Genomic DNA, 20,180 nt, shown 5'->3' with positions numbered 1-20,180 from the left:
CGCCAGGCTGGCGTTAAGGCGCCAGCGCCAGCGAAACTGGGCCTCAAGAGGCCGCCCGCGGCCCCCCGCCCCCGTCTACGGCCATACCACCCTGAACGCGCCCGATCTCGTCTGATCTCGGAAGCTAAGCAGGGTCGGGCCTGGTTAGTACTTGGATGGGAGACCGCCTGGGAATACCGGGTGCTGTAGGCTTTTTGCCTCCCGCTCCGCCCGCCTTCTCCTTTACTCGCCCGCGGCGGGGGCCGCCGGCTCCGACCCCGCCGGGCCCCGCTGCAGGCCCCACCTCCTCAGGCCCCTCCCACCACGGCGCGCGCCGGCGGGGGCGCTCCCCGCCGGCCCGGCCGGCCAGGCGGCCAGAAGGCGGCCCTGGAAGGCAGCCGCACCCCAGACGCTCCCGGGGTGGCTGGCCCAGACCCAGACTCCGCCGCGGGCCCAGTGGCCGTCCTTTCGGCCCGCGAGCCCCTCGACCTGCACCTGGCCGCCCCCACCGGCGCCTAGCCCCGGCGCCGCCATCTGTGTGCCGGTGTGTCCCTCCACAGCTCCCTCCGACAAAAGCCCCGCCCCACCACCACCCCGCCCCTCTGGCGTGTCACCGCGGTTGGGTGCTGGAGCGGGATCGAGGGCAGGGGCCGCTTCCCCGGGCCTGCCGGCCACCAGGGGCGGGGTCCTGAGCTCGGCGGGGGGTGTGGGGGCAAGGGTGGCCTTGCCGGGGCTGAGGGGCCGTGGCGACTCAATGGTGGCTCCCGGTGGCTTCGGGCCGGCTGCTGTCAGGCAGGAGGGCCGGCCCGGGCTGCGGCCGGGCTGCGCCTAGCTCCGCGTGGGCGGGCAGGACCGATGCCCAAGGGACCACGGGCCCCGGGGCCTGAAGCCTCCGGGGCCACGTCCCTGTGAGCGACGTGCGGGATCTTGGGCGGGGCGCCAAGCGCCGAAGGGTTTGCTGGGTCACGGCCGCCCTGGGCTGGGAGGTGGTCGCCAAACCCTCCGCCGCCGCCCGATACCCGAGACCTCCGTTCCCCCTGCCTGGGCGGGCGAGGGGGCCCTGCCGGGGCGGGCCGGCCGCCAGGCTGGCGTTAAGGCGCCAGCGCCAGCGAAACTGGGCCTCAAGAGGCCGCCCGCGGCCCCCGCCCCCGTCTACGGCCATACCACCCTGAACGCGCCCGATCTCGTCTGATCTCGGAAGCTAAGCAGGGTCGGGCCTGGTTAGTACTTGGATGGGAGACCGCCTGGGAATACCGGGTGCTGTAGCTTTTTGCCTCCCGCTCCGCCCGCCTTCTCCTTTACTCGCCCGCGGCGGGGGGGCCGCCGGCTCCGCCCCCGCCGAGCCCCGCTGCAGGCAGTAGTCAAGGTGGTTTACCTGCCCGAGCAGGAAGCTTGGGCGACGGCAGAAGTGGGAAGAAACTCTTGAGCACAGGTTCTTGGGATCCACGGAGCAGCGCATGCACATGCCATGGGTGCCTACACAGCTGGCTTGCTTGTCTGTGGGGAAAGGCGAGATGGGTCAGGGCCTGGGTTCCTGAGGGGCTGAGAATCAAGGCAGGGATAGAAGAAAGGGGACAGGCCCACATCCCCTGAACCCACGCCGGCGCCCACTCACCTTTGTGGAAAATACGATTGAAAAGTGCCCGCAAGAATCTCTTCAGATGCCTCCAGAGTTGAGGGAAGAAGGGGAGGGGGGAGGCCGGGAGCAGGGTGAGCCCTGAAATCCAACCCTTGTCCTGTCACACCCCAGCAGCCCTCCCACCTCAGCCCCTTCAAGACCCCAGGGCTCCCCCAACCGCGCTGCACAGATCCTGCCCTGACCATAGTCACCATGTTGATCCCCACGTTGAGCAAGATGAAGCTGACCGGGATCAGAAGAATTGAGTATCCTTGCTCCTGGCATTTCCTGGGGATGGGGCCAGTGAACGGCTCGGCTCGGTAGTAGTTTCGCTCACCCATGGCCGTTGGTCCCAGGACTGCCTGGGCCCTCTGCCCTCCAGTTTTAACTGGGAGCCAGACTGGGTCATAATGGGGCAGGTGGTGAGGTCACAGTGAGGGAGGGGGATGAAAAGGAGGGCCCAGAGTGGCATTCCCTGGTAACCAGGGTCAGGTAAGCTGAGCCTGGACAGTCAAACAGGGCCCGGTGGCCGGCATACATCCCCTCGAGCGGTCACTCATTCGCTCACCGCCCGCTGACTCACTTGTTCAAATGACACATTGCGTCTCTTGGCCCCTCTTGAGACTAGGAAGACCTTGGCCTCAGAGGCCTGCTGAAGGCCTGGCTGGAGTCCAGAGCCTCAGCCTTCTTCATGCCCTTCACTGGGCCTGGAGCTGGACCTGCCCAGATGTGGAACCTCCCAGTTTGGAAGCAACGTCTTGTATGAGGCTCTCTGTGGACAGGGACAGCTGAGACACAGAGGAGGTGCCCAGAGACCAGGGGTTTGGAGTCTGCAGCTGCAGATGTACTTAGTGCATGGTATAGGACCAGGAGGGGCCTGCTGGCAGAACTGTGGCCACTAAACCAAAGGGACCCTCAGGCCAAGAAGGGGACACTGGCTTCTTATTGCAGGAAGCCAAGCGCAGGGACCCAGGCTGGCAGAAGGAGTGGCGCTTCCAAGCCACAGACCACCAATGTTTCCTGGACTCTGGAGCTCTTTATTCCTCTCTCCATGCCCTGCCGCCCCCTGCCCCTGCCCCCATTTGCTGCTGGTAAGTTCATTTTCCCAGTCTGGCTCCCGTGCAGAGAGGGCCTGGAGGCCGAGGTGGAAGGTAGCAGCGAGTTGGCCCGCGCTTGGCCCTCCTGCGGTTGCCGCTTCAGCACCAGACTGTCATACACACCTGGTAGTTGGCATTGCCTCCCGGGTTCCGGCTGAGTGGCATGAAGGTGGGCGGGGGTGGAGGGTGCTCGGTAGCCTGGACGTCGGGCAGGAGGTGAGAGGGGCGGAGGAGCAGCGCTGAGCTGGGAGCCGGGGCCCGCTGGTCCGAGGCCTCGGCCAGTACCGTGAGGGAGGCGGAGGTGGCCACAGGGCGCCGCAAGGGCAGGATCTCAGCCCATTCGGCCAGCGGGTGCCGCACCTCGTGGGGATCGCGGGAGTAATCCAAGTGTCCCGTGGAGGGATGCAGGCTGCGGTTGGACTCGCTGTGAGCACAGCTGGGGAGGCTACGTCTGTGGGCCGGTGGGGTGTCGCGCTACCAGGCGTCGGGCCGGTAGACCCGAGGCACCAGAGCGGATGGAGGCTCAGAGCCCTCCAGACCCAGACTCCGCCATGGGCCCAGTTGCTGTCCTTTTGGCCCGCGAGCCCCTCGACCTGCACCTGGCCGCCCCCACCGGCGCCCAGCCCCGGCGCCGCCACCTGTGTGCCTGTGTGTCCCTCCACAGCTCCCTCCGACAAAAGCCCCGCCCCACCACCACCCCGCCCCTCTGGCGTGTCACCGCGGTTGGGTGCGGGAGCGGGATCGAGGGCAGGGGCCGCTTCCCCGGGCCTGCCGGCCACCAGGGGCGGGGTCCTGAGCTCGGCGGGGGGTGTGGGGGCAAGGGTGGCCTTGCCGGGGCAGAGGGGCCGTGGCGACTCAATGGTGGCTCCCGGTGGCTTCGGGCCGGCTGCTGTCGGGCAGGAGGGCCGGCCCGGGCTGCGGCCGGGCTGCGCCTAGCGCCGCGTGGGCGGGCAGGACCGATGCCCAAGGGACCGCGGGCCCCGGGCCCTGAAGCCTCCGGGGCCACGTCCCTGTGAGCGACGTGCGGGATCTTGGGCGGGGCGCCAAGCGCCGAAGGGTTTGCTGGGTCACGGCCGCCCTGGGCTGGGAGGTGGTCGCCAAACCCTCCGCCGCCGCCCGATACCCGAGACCTCCGTTCCCCCTGCCTGGGCGGGCGAGGGGGCCCTGCCGGGGCGGGCCGGCCGCCAGGCTGGCGTTAAGGCGCCAGCGCCAGCGAAACTGGGCCTCAAGAGGCCGCCCGCGGCCCCCCGCCCCCGTCTACGGCCATACCACCCTGAACGCGCCCGATCTCGTCTGATCTCGGAAGCTAAGCAGGGTCGGGCCTGGTTAGTACTTGGATGGGAGACCGCCTGGGAATACCGGGTGCTGTAGGCTTTTTGCCTCCCGCTCCGCCCGCCTTCTCCTTTACTCGCCCGCGGCGGGGGCCGCCGGCTCCGCCCCCGCCGGGCCCCGCTGCAGGCCCCACCTCCTCAGGCCCCTCCCACCACGGCGCGCGCCGGCGGGGGCGCTCCCCGCCGGCCCGGCCGGCCAGGCGGCCAGAAGGCGGCCCTGGAAGGCAGCCGCACCCCAGACGCTCCCGGGGTGGCTGGCCCAGACCCAGACTCCGCCGCGGGCCCAGTGGCCGTCCTTTCGGCCCGCGAGCCCCTCGACCTGCACCTGGCCGCCCCCACCGGCGCCTAGCCCCGGCGCCGCCATCTGTGTGCCGGTGTGTCCCTCCACAGCTCCCTCCGACAAAAGCCCCGCCCCACCACCACCCCGCCCCTCTGGCGTGTCACAGCGGTTGGGTGCTGGAGCGGGATCGAGGGCAGGGGCCGCTTCCCCGGGCCTGCCGGCCACCAGGGGCGGGGTCCTGAGCTCGGCGGGGGGTGTGGGGGCAAGGGTGGCCTTGCCGGGGCTGAGGGGCCGTGGCGACTCAATGGTGGCTCCCGGTGGCTTCGGGCCGGCTGCTGTCAGGCAGGAGGGCCGGCCCGGGCTGCGGCCGGGCTGCGCCTAGCTCCGCGTGGGCGGGCAGGACCGATGCCCAAGGGACCACGGGCCCCGGGGCCTGAAGCCTCCGGGGCCACGTCCCTGTGAGCGACGTGCGGGATCTTGGGCGGGGCGCCAAGCGCCGAAGGGTTTGCTGGGTCACGGCCGCCCTGGGCTGGGAGGTGGTCGCCAAACCCTCCGCCGCCGCCCGATACCCGAGACCTCCGTTCCCCCTGCCTGGGCGGGCGAGGGGGCCCTGCCGGGGCGGGCCGGCCGCCAGGCTGGCGTTAAGGCGCCAGCGCCAGCGAAACTGGGCCTCAAGAGGCCGCCCGCGGCCCCCGCCCCCGTCTACGGCCATACCACCCTGAACGCGCCCGATCTCGTCTGATCTCGGAAGCTAAGCAGGGTCGGGCCTGGTTAGTACTTGGATGGGAGACCGCCTGGGAATACCGGGTGCTGTAGGCTTTTTGCCTCCCGCTCCGCCCGCCTTCTCCTTTACTCGCCCGCGGCGGGGGGGCCGCCGGCTCCGCCCCCGCCGAGCCCCGCTGCAGGCAGTAGTCAAGGTGGTTTACCTGCCCGAGCAGGAAGCTTGGGCGACGGCAGAAGTGGGAAGAAACTCTTGAGCACAGGTTCTTGGGATCCACGGAGCAGCGCATGCACATGCCATGGGTGCCTACACAGCTGGCTTGCTTGTCTGTGGGGAAAGGCGAGATGGGTCAGGGCCTGGGTTCCTGAGGGGCTGAGAATCAAGGCAGGGATAGAAGAAAGGGGACAGGCCCACATCCCCTGAACCCACGCCGGCGCCCACTCACCTTTGTGGAAAATACGATTGAAAAGTGCCCGCAAGAATCTCTTCAGATGCCTCCAGAGTTGAGGGAAGAAGGGGAGGGGGGAGGCCGGGAGCAGGGTGAGCCCTGAAATCCAACCCTTGTCCTGTCACACCCCAGCAGCCCTCCCACCTCAGCCCCTTCAAGACCCCAGGGCTCCCCCAACCGCGCTGCACAGATCCTGCCCTGACCATAGTCACCATGTTGATCCCCACGTTGAGCAAGATGAAGCTGACCGGGATCAGAAGAATTGAGTATCCTTGCTCCTGGCATTTCCTGGGGATGGGGCCAGTGAACGGCTCGGCTCGGTAGTAGTTTCGCTCACCCATGGCCGTTGGTCCCAGGACTGCCTGGGCCCTCTGCCCTCCAGTTTTAACTGGGAGCCAGACTGGGTCATAATGGGGCAGGTGGTGAGGTCACAGTGAGGGAGGGGGATGAAAAGGAGGGCCCAGAGTGGCATTCCCTGGTAACCAGGGTCAGGTAAGCTGAGCCTGGACAGTCAAACAGGGCCCGGTGGCCGGCATACATCCCCTCGAGCGGTCACTCATTCGCTCACCGCCCGCTGACTCACTTGTTCAAATGACACATTGCGTCTCTTGGCCCCTCTTGAGACTAGGAAGACCTTGGCCTCAGAGGCCTGCTGAAGGCCTGGCTGGAGTCCAGAGCCTCAGCCTTCTTCATGCCCTTCACTGGGCCTGGAGCTGGACCTGCCCAGATGTGGAACCTCCCAGTTTGGAAGCAACGTCTTGTATGAGGCTCTCTGTGGACAGGGACAGCTGAGACACAGAGGAGGTGCCCAGAGACCAGGGGTTTGGAGTCTGCAGCTGCAGATGTACTTAGTGCATGGTATAGGACCAGGAGGGGCCTGCTGGCAGAACTGTGGCCACTAAACCAAAGGGACCCTCAGGCCAAGAAGGGGACACTGGCTTCTTATTGCAGGAAGCCAAGCGCAGGGACCCAGGCTGGCAGAAGGAGTGGCGCTTCCAAGCCACAGACCACCAATGTTTCCTGGACTCTGGAGCTCTTTATTCCTCTCTCCATGCCCTGCCGCCCCCTGCCCCTGCCCCCATTTGCTGCTGGTAAGTTCATTTTCCCAGTCTGGCTCCCGTGCAGAGAGGGCCTGGAGGCCGAGGTGGAAGGTAGCAGCGAGTTGGCCCGCGCTTGGCCCTCCTGCGGTTGCCGCTTCAGCACCAGACTGTCATACACACCTGGTAGTTGGCATTGCCTCCCGGGTTCCGGCTGAGTGGCATGAAGGTGGGCGGGGGTGGAGGGTGCTCGGTAGCCTGGACGTCGGGCAGGAGGTGAGAGGGGCGGAGGAGCAGCGCTGAGCTGGGAGCCGGGGCCCGCTGGTCCGAGGCCTCGGCCAGTACCGTGAGGGAGGCGGAGGTGGCCACAGGGCGCCGCAAGGGCAGGATCTCAGCCCATTCGGCCAGCGGGTGCCGCACCTCGTGGGGATCGCGGGAGTAATCCAAGTGTCCCGTGGAGGGATGCAGGCTGCGGTTGGACTCGCTGTGAGCACAGCTGGGGAGGCTACGTCTGTGGGCCGGTGGGGTGTCGCGCTACCAGGCGTCGGGCCGGTAGACCCGAGGCACCAGAGCGGATGGAGGCTCAGAGCCCTCCAGACCCAGACTCCGCCATGGGCCCAGTTGCTGTCCTTTTGGCCCGCGAGCCCCTCGACCTGCACCTGGCCGCCCCCACCGGCGCCCAGCCCCGGCGCCGCCACCTGTGTGCCTGTGTGTCCCTCCACAGCTCCCTCCGACAAAAGCCCCGCCCCACCACCACCCCGCCCCTCTGGCGTGTCACCGCGGTTGGGTGCGGGAGCGGGATCGAGGGCAGGGGCCGCTTCCCCGGGCCTGCCGGCCACCAGGGGCGGGGTCCTGAGCTCGGCGGGGGGTGTGGGGGCAAGGGTGGCCTTGCCGGGGCTGAGGGGCCGTGGCGACTCAATGGTGGCTCCCGGTGGCTTCGGGCCGGCTGCTGTCGGGCAGGAGGGCCGGCCCGGGCTGCGGCCGGGCTGCGCCTAGCGCCGCGTGGGCGGGCAGGACCGATGCCCAAGGGACCGCGGGCCCCGGGCCCTGAAGCTTCCGGGGCCACGTCCCTGTGAGCGACGTGCGGGATCTTGGGCGGGGCGCCAAGCGCCGAAGGGTTTGCTGGGTCACGGCCGCCCTGGGCTGGGAGGTGGTCGCCAAACCCTCCGCCGCCGCCCGATACCCGAGACCTCCGTTCCCCCTGCCTGGGCGGGCGAGGGGGCCCTGCCGGGGCGGGCCGGCCGCCAGGCTGGCGTTAAGGCGCCAGCGCCAGCGAAACTGGGCCTCAAGAGGCCGCCCGCGGCCCCCCGCCCCCGTCTACGGCCATACCACCCTGAACGCGCCCGATCTCGTCTGATCTCGGAAGCTAAGCAGGGTCGGGCCTGGTTAGTACTTGGATGGGAGACCGCCTGGGAATACCGGGTGCTGTAGGCTTTTTGCCTCCCGCTCCGCCCGCCTTCTCCTTTACTCGCCCGCGGCGGGGGCCGCCGGCTCCGCCCCCGCCGGGCCCCGCTGCAGGCCCCACCTCCTCAGGCCCCTCCCACCACGGCGCGCGCCGGCGGGGGCGCTCCCCGCCGGCCCGGCCGGCCAGGCGGCCAGAAGGCGGCCCTGGAAGGCAGCCGCACCCCAGACGCTCCCGGGGTGGCTGGCCCAGACCCAGACTCCGCCGCGGGCCCAGTGGCCGTCCTTTCGGCCCGCGAGCCCCTCGACCTGCACCTGGCCGCCCCCACCGGCGCCTAGCCCCGGCGCCGCCATCTGTGTGCCGGTGTGTCCCTCCACAGCTCCCTCCGACAAAAGCCCCGCCCCACCACCACCCCGCCCCTCTGGCGTGTCACCGCGGTTGGGTGCTGGAGCAGGATCGAGGGCAGGGGCCGCTTCCCCGGGCCTGCCGGCCACCAGGGGCGGGGTCCTGAGCTCGGCGGGGGGTGTGGGGGCAAGGGTGGCCTTGCCGGGGCTGAGGGGCCGTGGCGACTCAATGGTGGCTCCCGGTGGCTTCGGGCCGGCTGCTGTCAGGCAGGAGGGCCGGCCCGGGCTGCGGCCGGGCTGCGCCTAGCTCCGCGTGGGCGGGCAGGACCGATGCCCAAGGGACCACGGGCCCCGGGGCCTGAAGCCTCCGGGGCCACGTCCCTGTGAGCGACGTGCGGGATCTTGGGCGGGGCGCCAAGCGCCGAAGGGTTTGCTGGGTCACGGCCGCCCTGGGCTGGGAGGTGGTCGCCAAACCCTCCGCCGCCGCCCGATACCCGAGACCTCCGTTCCCCCTGCCTGGGCGGGCGAGGGGGCCCTGCCGGGGCGGGCCGGCCGCCAGGCTGGCGTTAAGGCGCCAGCGCCAGCGAAACTGGGCCTCAAGAGGCAGCCGTCGGCCCCCGCCCCCGTCTACGGCCATACCACCCTGAACGCGCCCGATCTCGTCTGATCTCGGAAGCTAAGCAGGGTCGGGCCTGGTTAGTACTTGGATGGGAGACCGCCTGGGAATACCGGGTGCTGTAGGCTTTTTGCCTCCCGCTCCGCCCGCCTTCTCCTTTACTCGCCCGCGGCGGGGGGGCCGCCGGCTCCGCCCCCGCCGAGCCCCGCTGCAGGCAGTAGTCAAGGTGGTTTACCTGCCCGAGCAGGAAGCTTGGGCGACGGCAGAAGTGGGAAGAAACTCTTGAGCACAGGTTCTTGGGATCCACGGAGCAGCGCATGCACATGCCATGGGTGCCTACACAGCTGGCTTGCTTGTCTGTGGGGAAAGGCGAGATGGGTCAGGGCCTGGGTTCCTGAGGGGCTGAGAATCAAGGCAGGGATAGAAGAAAGGGGACAGGCCCACATCCCCTGAACCCACGCCGGCGCCCACTCACCTTTGTGGAAAATACGATTGAAAAGTGCCCGCAAGAATCTCTTCAGATGCCTCCAGAGTTGAGGGAAGAAGGGGAGGGGGGAGGCCGGGAGCAGGGTGAGCCCTGAAATCCAACCCTTGTCCTGTCACACCCCAGCAGCCCTCCCACCTCAGCCCCTTCAAGACCCCAGGGCTCCCCCAACCGCGCTGCACAGATCCTGCCCTGACCATAGTCACCATGTTGATCCCCACGTTGAGCAAGATGAAGCTGACCGGGATCAGAAGAATTGAGTATCCTTGCTCCTGGCATTTCCTGGGGATGGGGCCAGTGAACGGCTCGGCTCGGTAGTAGTTTCGCTCACCCATGGCCGTTGGTCCCAGGACTGCCTGGGCCCTCTGCCCTCCAGTTTTAACTGGGAGCCAGACTGGGTCATAATGGGGCAGGTGGTGAGGTCACAGTGAGGGAGGGGGATGAAAAGGAGGGCCCAGAGTGGCATTCCCTGGTAACCAGGGTCAGGTAAGCTGAGCCTGGACAGTCAAACAGGGCCCGGTGGCCGGCATACATCCCCTCGAGCGGTCACTCATTCGCTCACCGCCCGCTGACTCACTTGTTCAAATGACACATTGCGTCTCTTGGCCCCTCTTGAGACTAGGAAGACCTTGGCCTCAGAGGCCTGCTGAAGGCCTGGCTGGAGTCCAGAGCCTCAGCCTTCTTCATGCCCTTCACTGGGCCTGGAGCTGGACCTGCCCAGATGTGGAACCTCCCAGTTTGGAAGCAACGTCTTGTATGAGGCTCTCTGTGGACAGGGACAGCTGAGACACAGAGGAGGTGCCCAGAGACCAGGGGTTTGGAGTCTGCAGCTGCAGATGTACTTAGTGCATGGTATAGGACCAGGAGGGGCCTGCTGGCAGAACTGTGGCCACTAAACCAAAGGGACCCTCAGGCCAAGAAGGGGACACTGGCTTCTTATTGCAGGAAGCCAAGCGCAGGGACCCAGGCTGGCAGAAGGAGTGGCGCTTCCAAGCCACAGACCACCAATGTTTCCTGGACTCTGGAGCTCTTTATTCCTCTCTCCATGCCCTGCCGCCCCCTGCCCCTGCCCCCATTTGCTGCTGGTAAGTTCATTTTCCCAGTCTGGCTCCCATGCAGAGAGGGCCTGGAGGCCGAGGTGGAAGGTAGCAGCGAGTTGGCCCGCGCTTGGCCCTCCTGCGGTTGCCGCTTCAGCACCAGACTGTCATACACACCTGGTAGTTGGCATTGCCTCCCGGGTTCCGGCTGAGTGGCATGAAGGTGGGCGGGGGTGGAGGGTGCTCGGTAGCCTGGACGTCGGGCAGGAGGTGAGAGGGGCGGAGGAGCAGCGCTGAGCTGGGAGCCGGGGCCCGCTGGTCCGAGGCCTCGGCCAGTACCGTGAGGGAGGCGGAGGTGGCCACAGGGCGCCGCAAGGGCAGGATCTCAGCCCATTCGGCCAGCGGGTGCCGCACCTCGTGGGGATCGCGGGAGTAATCCAAGTGTCCCGTGGAGGGATGCAGACTGCGGTTGGACTCGCTGTGAGCACAGCTGGGGAGGCTACGTCTGTGGGCCGGTGGGGTGTCGCGCTACCAGGCTTCGGGCCGGTAGACCCGAGGCACCAGAGCGGATGGAGGCTCAGAGCCCTCCAGACCCAGACTCCGCCATGGGCCCAGTTGCCGTCATTTCGGCCCGCGAGCCCCTCGACCTGCACCTGGCCGCCCCCACCGGCGCCCAGCCCCGGCGCCGCCACCTGTGTGCCGGTGTGTCCCTCCACAGCTCCCTCCGACAAAAGCCCCCCCACACCCCGCCCCTGTGGCGTGTCACCGCGGCCGGGTGCGGGAGCGGGATCGAGGGCAGGGGCCGCTTCCCCGGGCCTGCCGGCCACCAGGGGCGGGGTCCTGAGCTCGGCGGGGGGTGTGGGGGCAAGGGTGGCCTTGCCGGGGCTGAGGGGCCGTGGCGACTCAATGGTGGCTCCCGGTGGCTTCGGGCCGGCTGCTGTCGGGCAGGAGGGCCGGCCCGGGCTGCGGCCGGGCTGCGCCTAGCGCCGCGTGGGCGGGCAGGGCCGATGCCCAAGGGACCGCGGGCCCCGGGCCCTGAAGCCTCCGGGGCCACGTCCCTGTGAGCGACGTGCGGGATCTTGGGCGGGGCGCCAAGCGCCGAAGGGTTTGCTGGGTCACGGCCGCCCTGGGCTGGGAGGTGGTCGCCAAACCCTCCGCCGCCGCCCGATACCCGAGACCTCCGTTCCCCCTGCCTGGGCGGGCGAGGGGGCCCTGTCGGGGCGGGCCGGCCGCCAGGCTGGCGTTAAGGCACCAGCGCCAGCGAAACTGGGCCTCAAGAGGCAGCCGTCGGCCCCCGCCCCCGTCTACGGCCATACCACCCTGAACGCGCCCGATCTCGTCTGATCTCGGAAGCTAAGCAGGGTCGGGCCTGGTTAGTACTTGGATGGGAGACCGCCTGGGAATACCGGGTGCTGTAGGCTTTTTGCCTCCCGCTCCGCCCGCCTTCTCCTTTACTCGCCCGCGGCGGGGGCCGCCGGCTCCGCCCCCGCCGGGCCCCGCTGCAGGCCCCACCTCCTCAGGCCCCTCCCACCACGGCGCGCGCCGGCGGGGGCGCTCCCCGCCGGCCCGGCCGGCCAGGCGGCCAGAAGGCGGCCCTGGAAGGCAGCCGCACCCCAGACGCTCCCGGGGTGGCTGGCCCGGACCCAGACTCCGCCGCGGGCCCAGTGGCCGTCCTTTCGGCCCGCGAGCCCCTCGACCTGCACCTGGCCGCCCCCACCGGCGCCCAGCCCCGGCGCCGCCACCTGTGTGCCTGTGTGTCCCTCCACAGCTCCCTCCGACAAAAGCCCCGCCCCACCACCACCCCGCCCCTCTGGCGTGTCACCGCGGTTGGGTGCGGGAGCGGGATCGAGGGCAGGGGCCGCTTCCCCGGGCCTGCCGGCCACCAGGGGCGGGGTCCTGAGCTCGGCGGGGGGTGTGGGGGCAAGGGTGGCCTTGCCGGGGCAGAGGGGCCGTGGCGACTCAATGGTGGCTCCCGGTGGCTTCGGGCCGGCTGCTGTCGGGCAGGAGGGCCGGCCCGGGCTGCGGCCGGGCTGCGCCTAGCGCCGCGTGGGCGGGCAGGACCGATGCCCAAGGGACCGCGGGCCCCGGGCCCTGAAGCCTCCGGGGCCACGTCCCTGTGAGCGACGTGCGGGATCTTGGGCGGGGCGCCAAGCGCCGAAGGGTTTGCTGGGTCACGGCCGCCCTGGGCTGGGAGGTGGTCGCCAAACCCTCCGCCGCCGCCCGATACCCGAGACCTCCGTTCCCCCTGCCTGGGCGGGCGAGGGGGCCCTGCCGGGGCGGGCCGGCCGCCAGGCTGGCGTTAAGGCGCCAGCGCCAGCGAAACTGGGCCTCAAGAGGCCGCCCGCGGCCCCCCGCCCCCGTCTACGGCCATACCACCCTGAACGCGCCCGATCTCGTCTGATCTCGGAAGCTAAGCAGGGTCGGGCCTGGTTAGTACTTGGATGGGAGACCGCCTGGGAATACCGGGTGCTGTAGGCTTTTTGCCTCCCGCTCCGCCCGCCTTCTCCTTTACTCGCCCGCGGCGGGGGCCGCCGGCTCCGCCCCCGCCGGGCCCCGCTGCAGGACCCACCTCCTCAGGCCCCTCCCACCACGGCGCGCGCCGGCGGGGGCGCTCCCCGCCGGCCCGGCCGGCCAGGCGGCCAGAAGGCGGCCCTGGAAGGCAGCCGCACCCCAGACGCTCCCGGGGTGGCTGGCCCAGACCCAGACTCTGCCGCGGGCCCAGTGGCCGTCCTTTCGGCCCGCGAGCCCCTCGACCTGCACCTGGCCGCCCCCACCGGCGCCTAGCCCCGGCGCCGCCATCTGTGTGCCGGTGTGTCCCTCCACAGCTCCCTCCGACAAAAGCCCCGCCCCACCACCACCCCGCCCCTCTGGCGTGTCACCGCGGTTGGGTGCTGGAGCGGGATCGAGGGCAGGGGCCGCTTCCCCGGGCCTGCCGGCCACCAGGGGCGGGGTCCTGAGCTCGGCGGGGGGTGTGGGGGCAAGGGTGGCCTTGCCGGGGCTGAGGGGCCGTGGCGACTCAATGGTGGCTCCCGGTGGCTTCGGGCCGGCTGCTGTCAGGCAGGAGGGCCGGCCCGGGCTGCGGCCGGGCTGCGCCTAGCTCCGCGTGGGCGGGCAGGACCGATGCCCAAGGGACCACGGGCCCCGGGGCCTGAAGCCTCCGGGGCCACGTCCCTGTGAGCGACGTGCGGGATCTTGGGCGGGGCGCCAAGCGCCGAAGGGTTTGCTGGGTCACGGCCGCCCTGGGCTGGGAGGTGGTCGCCAAACCCTCCGCCGCCGCCCGATACCCGAGACCTCCGTTCCCCCTGCCTGGGCGGGCGAGGGGGCCCTGCCGGGGCGGGCCGGCCGCCAGGCTGGCGTTAAGGCGCCAGCGCCAGCGAAACTGGGCCTCAAGAGGCAGCCGTCGGCCCCCGCCCCCGTCTACGGCCATACCACCCTGAACGCGCCCGATCTCGTCTGATCTCGGAAGCTAAGCAGGGTCGGGCCTGGTTAGTACTTGGATGGGAGACCGCCTGGGAATACCGGGTGCTGTAGGCTTTTTGCCTCCCGCTCCGCCCGCCTTCTCCTTTACTCGCCCGCGGCGGGGGGGCCGCCGGCTCCGCCCCCGCCGAGCCCCGCTGCAGGCAGTAGTCAAGGTGGTTTACCTGCCCGAGCAGGAAGCTTGGGCGACGGCAGAAGTGGGAAGAAACTCTTGAGCGCAGGTTCTTGGGATCCACGGAGCAGCGCATGCACATGCCATGGGTGCCTACACAGCTGGCTTGCTTGTCTGTGGGGAAAGGCGAGATGGGTCAGGGCCTGGGTTCCTGAGGGGCTGAGAATCAAGGCAGGGATAGAAGAAAGGGGACAGGCCCACATCCCCTGAACCCACGCCGGCGCCCACTCACCTTTGTGGAAAATACGATTGAAAAGTGCCCGCAAGAATCTCTTCAGATGCCTCCAGAGTTGAGGGAAGAAGGGGAGGGGGGAGGCCGGGAGCAGGGTGAGCCCTGAAATCCAACCCTTGTCCTGTCACACCCCAGCAGCCCTCCCACCTCAGCCCCTTCAAGACCCCAGGGCTCCCCCAACCGCGCTGCACAGATCCTGCCCTGACCATAGTCACCATGTTGATCCCCACGTTGAGCAAGATGAAGCTGACCGGGATCAGAAGAATTGAGTATCCTTGCTCCTGGCATTTCCTGGGGATGGGGCCAGTGAACGGCTCGGCTCGGTAGTAGTTTCGCTCACCCATGGCCGTTGGTCCCAGGACTGCCTGGGCCCTCTGCCCTCCAGTTTTAACTGGGAGCCAGACTGGGTCATAATGGGGCAGGTGGTGAGGTCACAGTGAGGGAGGGGGATGAAAAGGAGGGCCCAGAGTGGCATTCCCTGGTAACCAGGGTCAGGTAAGCTGAGCCTGGACAGTCAAACAGGGCCCGGTGGCCGGCATACATCCCCTCGAGCGGTCACTCATTCGCTCACCGCCCGCTGACTCACTTGTTCAAATGACACATTGCGTCTCTTGGCCCCTCTTGAGACTAGGAAGACCTTGGCCTCAGAGGCCTGCTGAAGGCCTGGCTGGAGTCCAGAGCCTCAGCCTTCTTCATGCCCTTCACTGGGCCTGGAGCTGGACCTGCCCAGATGTGGAACCTCCCAGTTTGGAAGCAACGTCTTGTATGAGGCTCTCTGTGGACAGGGACAGCTGAGACACAGAGGAGGTGCCCAGAGACCAGGGGTTTGGAGTCTGCAGCTGCAGATGTACTTAGTGCATGGTATAGGACCAGGAGGGGCCTGCTGGCAGAACTGTGGCCACTAAACCAAAGGGACCCTCAGGCCAAGAAGGGGACACTGGCTTCTTATTGCAGGAAGCCAAGCGCAGGGACCCAGGCTGGCAGAAGGAGTGGCGCTTCCAAGCCACAGACCACCAATGTTTCCTGGACTCTGGAGCTCTTTATTCCTCTCTCCATGCCCTGCCGCCCCCTGCCCCTGCCCCCATTTGCTGCTGGTAAGTTCATTTTCCCAGTCTGGCTCCCGTGCAGAGAGGGCCTGGAGGCCGAGGTGGAAGGTAGCAGCGAGTTGGCCCGCGCTTGGCCCTCCTGCGGTTGCCGCTTCAGCACCAGACTGTCATACACACCTGGTAGTTGGCATTGCCTCCCGGGTTCCGGCTGAGTGGCATGAAGGTGGGCGGGGGTGGAGGGTGCTCGGTAGCCTGGACGTCGGGCAGGAGGTGAGAGGGGCGGAGGAGCAGCGCTGAGCTGGGAGCCGGGGCCCGCTGGTCCGAGGCCTCGGCCAGTACCGTGAGGGAGGCGGAGGTGGCCACAGGGCGCCGCAAGGGCAGGATCTCAGCCCATTCGGCCAGCGGGTGCCGCACCTCGTGGGGATCGCGGGAGTAATCCAAGTGTCCCGTGGAGGGATGCAGGCTGCGGTTGGACTCGCTGTGAGCACAGCTGGGGAGGCTACGTCTGTGGGCCGGTGGGGTGTCGCGCTACCAGGCGTCGGGCCGGTAGACCCGAGGCACCAGAGCGGATGGAGGCTCAGAGCCCTCCAGACCCAGACTCCGCCATGGGCCCAGTTGCCGTCATTTCGGCCCGCGAGCCCCTCGACCTGCACCTGGCCGCCCCCACCGGCGCCCAGCCCCGGCGCCGCCACCTGTGTGCCGGTGTGTCCCTCCACAGCTCCCTCCGACAAAAGCCCCCCCACACCCCGCCCCTGTGGCGTGTCACCGCGGCCGGGTGCGGGAGCGGGATCGAGGGCAGGGGCCGCTTCCCCGGGCCTGCCGGCCACCAGGGGCGGGGTCCTGAGCTCGGCGGGGGGTGTGGGGGCAAGGGTGGCCTTGCCGGGGCTGAGGGGCCGTGGCGACTCAATGGTGGCTCCCGGTGGCTTCGGGCCGGCTGCTGTCGGGCAGGAGGGCCGGCCCGGGCTGCGGCCGGGCTGCGCCTAGCTCCGCGTGGGCGGGCAGGGCCGATGCCCAAGGGACCGCGGGCCCCGGGCCCTGAAGCCTCCGGGGCCACGTCCCTGTGAGCGACGTGCGGGATCTTGGGCGGGGCGCCAAGCGCCGAAGGGTTTGCTGGGTCACGGCCGCCCTGGGCTGGGAGGTGGTCGCCAAACCCTCCGCCGCCGCCCGATACCCGAGACCTCCGTTCCCCCTGCCTGGGCGGGCGAGGGGGCCCTGTCGGGGCGGGCCGGCCGCCAGGCTGGCGTTAAGGCGCCAGCGCCAGCGAAACTGGGCCTCAAGAGGCAGCCGTCGGCCCCCGCCCCCGTCTACGGCCATACCACCCTGAACGCGCCCGATCTCGTCTGATCTCGGAAGCTAAGCAGGGTCGGGCCTGGTTAGTACTTGGATGGGAGACCGCCTGGGAATACCGGGTGCTGTAGGCTTTTTGCCTCCCGCTCCGCCCGCCTTCTCCTTTACTCGCCCGCGGCGGGGGCCGCCGGCTCCGCCCCCGCCGGGCCCCGCTGCAGGACCCACCTCCTCAGGCCCCTCCCACCACGGCGCGCGCCGGCGGGGGCGCTCCCCGCCGGCCCGGCCGGCCAGGCGGCCAGAAGGCGGCCCTGGAAGGCAGCCGCACCCCAGACGCTCCCGGGGTGGCTGGCCCGGACCCAGACTCCGCCGCGGGCCCAGTGGCCGTCCTTTCGGCCCGCGAGCCCCTCGACCTGCACCTGGCCGCCCCCACCGGCGCCCAGCCCCGGCGCCGCCACCTGTGTGCCTGTGTGTCCCTCCACAGCTCCCTCCGACAAAAGCCCCGCCCCACCACCACCCCGCCCCTCTGGCGTGTCACCGCGGTTGGGTGCGGGAGCGGGATCGAGGGCAGGGGCCGCTTCCCCGGGCCTGCCGGCCACCAGGGGCGGGGTCCTGAGCTCGGCGGGGGGTGTGGGGGCAAGGGTGGCCTTGCCGGGGCAGAGGGGCCGTGGCGACTCAATGGTGGCTCCCGGTGGCTTCGGGCCGGCTGCTGTCGGGCAGGAGGGCCGGCCCGGGCTGCGGCCGGGCTGCGCCTAGCGCCGCGTGGGTGGGCAGGACCGATGCCCAAGGGACCGCGGGCCCCGGGCCCTGAAGCCTCCGGGGCCACGTCCCTGTGAGCGACGTGCGGGATCTTGGGCGGGGCGCCAAGCGCCGAAGGGTTTGCTGGGTCACGGCCGCCCTGGGCTGGGAGGTGGTCGCCAAACCCTCCGCCGCCGCCCGATACCCGAGACCTCCGTTCCCCCTGCCTGGGCGGGCGAGGGGGCCCTGCCGGGGCGGGCCGGCCGCCAGGCTGGCGTTAAGGCGCCAGCGCCAGCGAAACTGGGCCTCAAGAGGCCGCCCGCGGCCCCCCGCCCCCGTCTACGGCCATACCACCCTGAACGCGCCCGATCTCGTCTGATCTCGGAAGCTAAGCAGGGTCGGGCCTGGTTAGTACTTGGATGGGAGACCGCCTGGGAATACCGGGTGCTGTAGGCTTTTTGCCTCCCGCTCCGCCCGCCTTCTCCTTTACTCGCCCGCGGCGGGGGGGCCGCCGGCTCCGCCCCCGCCGAGCCCCGCTGCAGGCAGTAGTCAAGGTGGTTTACCTGCCCGAGCAGGAAGCTTGGGCGACGGCAGAAGTGGGAAGAAACTCTTGAGCGCAGGTTCTTGGGATCCACGGAGCAGCGCATGCACATGCCATGGGTGCCTACACAGCTGGCTTGCTTGTCTGTGGGGAAAGGCGAGATGGGTCAGGGCCTGGGTTCCTGAGGGGCTGAGAATCAAGGCAGGGATAGAAGAAAGGGGACAGGCCCACATCCCCTGAACCCACGCCGGCGCCCACTCACCTTTGTGGAAAATACGATTGAAAAGTGCCCGCAAGAATCTCTTCAGATGCCTCCAGAGTTGAGGGAAGAAGGGGAGGGGGGAGGCCGGGAGCAGGGTGAGCCCTGAAATCCAACCCTTGTCCTGTCACACCCCAGCAGCCCTCCCACCTCAGCCCCTTCAAGACCCCAGGGCTCCCCCAACCGCGCTGCACAGATCCTGCCCTGACCATAGTCACCATGTTGATCCCCACGTTGAGCAAGATGAAGCTGACCGGGATCAGAAGAATTGAGTATCCTTGCTCCTGGCATTTCCTGGGGATGGGGCCAGTGAACGGCTCGGCTCGGTAGTAGTTTCGCTCACCCATGGCCGTTGGTCCCAGGACTGCCTGGGCCCTCTGCCCTCCAGTTTTAACTGGGAGCCAGACTGGGTCATAATGGGGCAGGTGGTGAGGTCACAGTGAGGGAGGGGGATGAAAAGGAGGGCCCAGAGTGGCATTCCCTGGTAACCAGGGTCAGGTAAGCTGAGCCTGGACAGTCAAACAGGGCCCGGTGGCCGGCATACATCCCCTCGAGCGGTCACTCATTCGCTCACCGCCCGCTGACTCACTTGTTCAAATGACACATTGCGTCTCTTGGCCCCTCTTGAGACTAGGAAGACCTTGGCCTCAGAGGCCTGCTGAAGGCCTGGCTGGAGTCCAGAGCCTCAGCCTTCTTCATGCCCTTCACTGGGCCTGGAGCTGGACCTGCCCAGATGTGGAACCTCCCAGTTTGGAAGCAACGTCTTGTATGAGGCTCTCTGTGGACAGGGACAGCTGAGACACAGAGGAGGTGCCCAGAGACCAGGGGTTTGGAGTCTGCAGCTGCAGATGTACTTAGTGCATGGTATAGGACCAGGAGGGGCCTGCTGGCAGAACTGTGGCCACTAAACCAAAGGGACCCTCAGGCCAAGAAGGGGACACTGGCTTCTTATTGCAGGAAGCCAAGCGCAGGGACCCAGGCTGGCAGAAGGAGTGGCGCTTCCAAGCCACAGACCACCAATGTTTCCTGGACTCTGGAGCTCTTTATTCCTCTCTCCATGCCCTGCCGCCCCCTGCCCCTGCCCCCATTTGCTGCTGGTAAGTTCATTTTCCCAGTCTGGCTCCCGTGCAGAGAGGGCCTGGAGGCCGAGGTGGAAGGTAGCAGCGAGTTGGCCCGCGCTTGGCCCTCCTGCGGTTGCCGCTTCAGCACCAGACTGTCATACACACCTGGTAGTTGGCATTGCCTCCCGGGTTCCGGCTGAGTGGCATGAAGGTGGGCGGGGGTGGAGGGTGCTCGGTAGCCTGGACGTCGGGCAGGAGGTGAGAGGGGCGGAGGAGCAGCGCTGAGCTGGGAGCCGGGGCCCGCTGGTCCGAGGCCTCGGCCAGTACCGTGAGGGAGGCGGAGGTGGCCACAGGGCGCCGCAAGGGCAGGATCTCAGCCCATTCGGCCAGCGGGTGCCGCACCTCGTGGGGATCGCGGGAGTAATCCAAGTGTCCCGTGGAGGGATGCAGGCTGCGGTTGGACTCGCTGTGAGCACAGCTGGGGAGGCTACGTCTGTGGGCCGGTGGGGTGTCGCGCTACCAGGCTTCGGGCCGGTAGACCCGAGGCACCAGAGCGGATGGAGGCTCAGAGCCCTCCAGACCCAGACTCCGCCATGGGCCCAGTTGCCGTCATTTCGGCCCGCGAGCCCCTCGACCTGCACCTGGCCGCCCCCACCGGCGCCCAGCCCCGGCGCCGCCACCTGTGTGCCGGTGTGTCCCTCCACAGCTCCCTCCGACAAAAGCCCCCCCACACCCCGCCCCTGTGGCGTGTCACCGCGGCCGGGTGCGGGAGCGGGATCGAGGGCAGGGGCCGCTTCCCCGGGCCTGCCGGCCACCAGGGGCGGGGTCCTGAGCTCGGCGGGGGGTGTGGGGGCAAGGGTGGCCTTGCCGGGGCTGAGGGGCCGTGGCGACTCAATGGTGGCTCCCGGTGGCTTCGGGCCGGCTGCTGTCGGGCAGGAGGGCCGGCCCGGGCTGCGGCCGGGCTGCGCCTAGCGCC

General features: G+C 69.1%; 11 non-coding genes across 11 annotated transcripts; all 11 read left to right on the top strand.

Annotated features, from left to right (window-relative positions):
* The first annotated feature begins 73 nt into the window (after positions 1-73).
* Positions 74-192, top strand: LOC137213801 (5S ribosomal RNA). The gene has a single exon (XR_010938423.1). It is a non-coding gene; the product is annotated as a 5S ribosomal RNA (ribosomal RNA).
* Positions 193-1,129: 937 nt separating this feature from the next.
* On the top strand, positions 1,130-1,248 carry LOC137213572 (5S ribosomal RNA). Its single transcript, XR_010938208.1, has one exon. It is a non-coding gene; the product is annotated as a 5S ribosomal RNA (ribosomal RNA).
* A 2,701-nt stretch (positions 1,249-3,949) lies between these two features.
* On the top strand, positions 3,950-4,068 carry LOC137213799 (5S ribosomal RNA). Its single transcript, XR_010938421.1, has one exon. It is a non-coding gene; the product is annotated as a 5S ribosomal RNA (ribosomal RNA).
* A 937-nt stretch (positions 4,069-5,005) lies between these two features.
* LOC137213798 (5S ribosomal RNA) lies at positions 5,006-5,124 on the top strand. The gene has a single exon (XR_010938420.1). It is a non-coding gene; the product is annotated as a 5S ribosomal RNA (ribosomal RNA).
* A 2,702-nt stretch (positions 5,125-7,826) lies between these two features.
* On the top strand, positions 7,827-7,945 carry LOC137213797 (5S ribosomal RNA). The gene has a single exon (XR_010938419.1). It is a non-coding gene; the product is annotated as a 5S ribosomal RNA (ribosomal RNA).
* A 937-nt stretch (positions 7,946-8,882) lies between these two features.
* On the top strand, positions 8,883-9,001 carry LOC137213796 (5S ribosomal RNA). The gene has a single exon (XR_010938417.1). It is a non-coding gene; the product is annotated as a 5S ribosomal RNA (ribosomal RNA).
* Positions 9,002-11,696: 2,695 nt separating this feature from the next.
* Positions 11,697-11,815, top strand: LOC137213795 (5S ribosomal RNA). The gene has a single exon (XR_010938416.1). It is a non-coding gene; the product is annotated as a 5S ribosomal RNA (ribosomal RNA).
* Positions 11,816-12,753: 938 nt separating this feature from the next.
* Positions 12,754-12,872, top strand: LOC137213794 (5S ribosomal RNA). The gene has a single exon (XR_010938415.1). It is a non-coding gene; the product is annotated as a 5S ribosomal RNA (ribosomal RNA).
* A 937-nt stretch (positions 12,873-13,809) lies between these two features.
* LOC137213793 (5S ribosomal RNA) lies at positions 13,810-13,928 on the top strand. Its single transcript, XR_010938414.1, has one exon. It is a non-coding gene; the product is annotated as a 5S ribosomal RNA (ribosomal RNA).
* A 2,695-nt stretch (positions 13,929-16,623) lies between these two features.
* LOC137213792 (5S ribosomal RNA) lies at positions 16,624-16,742 on the top strand. Its single transcript, XR_010938413.1, has one exon. It is a non-coding gene; the product is annotated as a 5S ribosomal RNA (ribosomal RNA).
* Positions 16,743-17,680: 938 nt separating this feature from the next.
* LOC137213791 (5S ribosomal RNA) lies at positions 17,681-17,799 on the top strand. The gene has a single exon (XR_010938412.1). It is a non-coding gene; the product is annotated as a 5S ribosomal RNA (ribosomal RNA).
* The last annotated feature ends 2,381 nt before the right edge of the window (positions 17,800-20,180 follow it).

This window comes from Pseudorca crassidens, chromosome 19, assembly GCF_039906515.1.
Source record: "Pseudorca crassidens isolate mPseCra1 chromosome 19, mPseCra1.hap1, whole genome shotgun sequence".
Lineage (NCBI taxonomy): Eukaryota > Metazoa > Chordata > Mammalia > Artiodactyla > Delphinidae > Pseudorca > Pseudorca crassidens.
This window is presented reverse-complemented; position numbering and strand designations above follow the sequence as displayed.